The sequence below is a fragment of the Myotis brandtii genome, unplaced genomic scaffold (assembly GCF_000412655.1).
Source record: "Myotis brandtii unplaced genomic scaffold, ASM41265v1 scaffold601, whole genome shotgun sequence".
In the NCBI taxonomy this organism is placed as follows: domain Eukaryota; kingdom Metazoa; phylum Chordata; class Mammalia; order Chiroptera; family Vespertilionidae; genus Myotis; species Myotis brandtii.
Genome location: NW_005370276.1, coordinates 1,061,524 through 1,063,761, shown reverse-complemented (window position 1 = coordinate 1,063,761; position 2,238 = coordinate 1,061,524). Strand labels below are relative to the sequence as shown.

Sequence of the window (2,238 nt, the reverse complement as noted above, 5' to 3'; positions counted from 1 at the left end):
CACTCCCCACTGGGGATGTGCCCGCAACCAAGGTACATGCCCTTGACTGGAATCGAACCTGGGACCCTTGAGTCCGCGGGCCGACGCTCTATCCACTGAGCCAAACCGGTTAGGGCAGAAATTCAGATCTTACTCTTAAGTAACTGTGGTTGTGTGTGTGGTTGTGTGTGGCTCCCTGAAGAAAACAGCTCAAGAGCTTGTCTTTGTTCCACTGTCCTTGGAACTTCCCCAGGACAGAAGCGGCTTCCCAGGTGGTGTGTGAAAGCGTTTAAAAATAAAGAGCGGCCCTCTTACAACTCAAGAACAAAAAAAAAGACAAAAGAATAGCAGCCCAGGTAGTAATAGACATATTGAACAGCTGGGGAGGGAAGTGGCTGGGGAGGGAGAGGGAGAACCTGGGGGGACTCGAGGTTTATAAAGCTCCTGTGTGTACCACGGGACTTAGAAGGCTACATGCATTGACAAGCCTGGATGCCTGCCCAGAAATGACTAGAGAAAGCCCCGAGCTTTCACTTCAGGCTGACCTTTAGGCAACCAAAGCCGGAAGCGACAGATAAAGTAGAAGTGTAAACAGCCTGCCTGCGCGTTGAAAGACAGCTCCAACACGGAGTGAATCTGCAGGCTGGGAGGGTTTGGGTTTCTCTCTCCCGCCCCCAGGCATTTGGGGAAATCTCTATCAAGTCACCAGCTGACCACTGAGCTAACAGAACAGGGACTTCAGTGGCCGCACATGACAAAGAATACAGACTTTACAAAAATAGCTGAGAAAGGTCACTCAACCAACAAGCCAGAAGAAGAAGCAACGAGAAGCCCTGGAGGGAGGAGGTAAGCGGATATCCAGAATGGCCACTTTATAGTAATATTAAAAATTCCAGTTTCCCTCAAAAAAATTATGGGGCGTGCAAAGGAACAAGAAAGTGTGGCCCATTCACAAGAAAAGAGAAATGAATAAAAACTGTCCCTAAGGAAACTCAGTGAATAGACAGACACTTTAAAGCAACTGTCTTAAATATGCTTAAAGAGCTAAAGGAAATTATGAAAAAGGAACTAAAAGAACCCAGGTAAATGATGTCGTATCAAGTAGAGAATATGAATAAAGAGAGAGAAATAATAATAATAGTAATAAAAGTAAGCAAATCAGAAATTCTGGAGCCGAAAAGTGCAATGACGGACATGAAACATTTACCAGAAAGGCTCAACGCAGCTCTGAGGAGGCAGAAGAGAATTTGTGAACTTGAAGAAAATCAATGGAGATTATACAGTTGGAGGCACATAAGGAAAAAGGAACAAAAAACTAACAAGCCCTGAGAGGCCTGTAGGACACCATAAGACATACCAATATATGCATCGTGGGATTCCCCAAAGGGGAGGATAGGCAGAAAGAAACAAAAGAACATTTGAAGATAAGATGGCCTAACACTTCCCAAATTTGATGAAATACATGAATTTACGCATCCAAGAAGATCAAGGCATTCCACAGAGGAAAATTCAAAGAAATCCACACTGAGAAAGAAATCAAATTGTTGAAAAGTCAAAAACAAAGGATCTTGAAAACAGCAGGAGAGAGAGAAGTGACTCGCACGAGGAACCTCAGTAGAATTAACATGTAGGATTAAACACTTATATATAACAACTAGAGACTCAGTGCACGAATTCGTGCACCATTGGGGTCCCTCAGCCTGGCCTGCGCCCTCTCGCAATCCCAGACCCCACCGGTGCATGATCGGGGCCTGGGAGAGGCTCGTGCAGGAGGCAACCAATCGATGTGTTTCTCTCTGTCTTCCTCTTTCTCTTCACTCTCCCTAAAAATCAATGGAAAAATGTCCTTGGGTGATGATTAAAAAATAAATAAATAAAGTCTGTATTCACTCCCTGACCTGATTGGCTGAAGAGTCCTGCCAAGATAGTTCTATCACATATAGGCATAAAAATAAGCTCTATCTTAGATCCGATTTAACTCCCACAAGTTTTTTATTTATTTTTTAACCTTGCAACTTCTCAAATGTGTCCCGACACCTCTATCCCACCTGCTGTAGTCAGGCCCTCACCTCGGCTGCCTGGAGAGCCCCAGCGTGGCTTCTTACCTGGCTTCCTTGTCTCTATCTAGTCTTGCCCCTTCTCCATTGCAGCTACAACAAGGTATCTAAATTGCAAGTGTACTGCCCGGCTGGCATGGCTCAGTGGTTGAGTGTCAGCCTATGAACCAGGAGGTCACAGTTCGATTCCCAGTCAGGGCAC

General features: G+C 45.2%; 1 protein-coding gene across 1 annotated transcript in view; it reads right to left on the bottom strand.

The window, feature by feature from the left end:
* The window catches only part of TRPM4 (transient receptor potential cation channel, subfamily M, member 4), a 43,919-nt gene that overhangs the window by 15,472 nt on the left and 26,209 nt on the right, over positions 1-2,238 (bottom strand). The window lies entirely within an intron of this gene.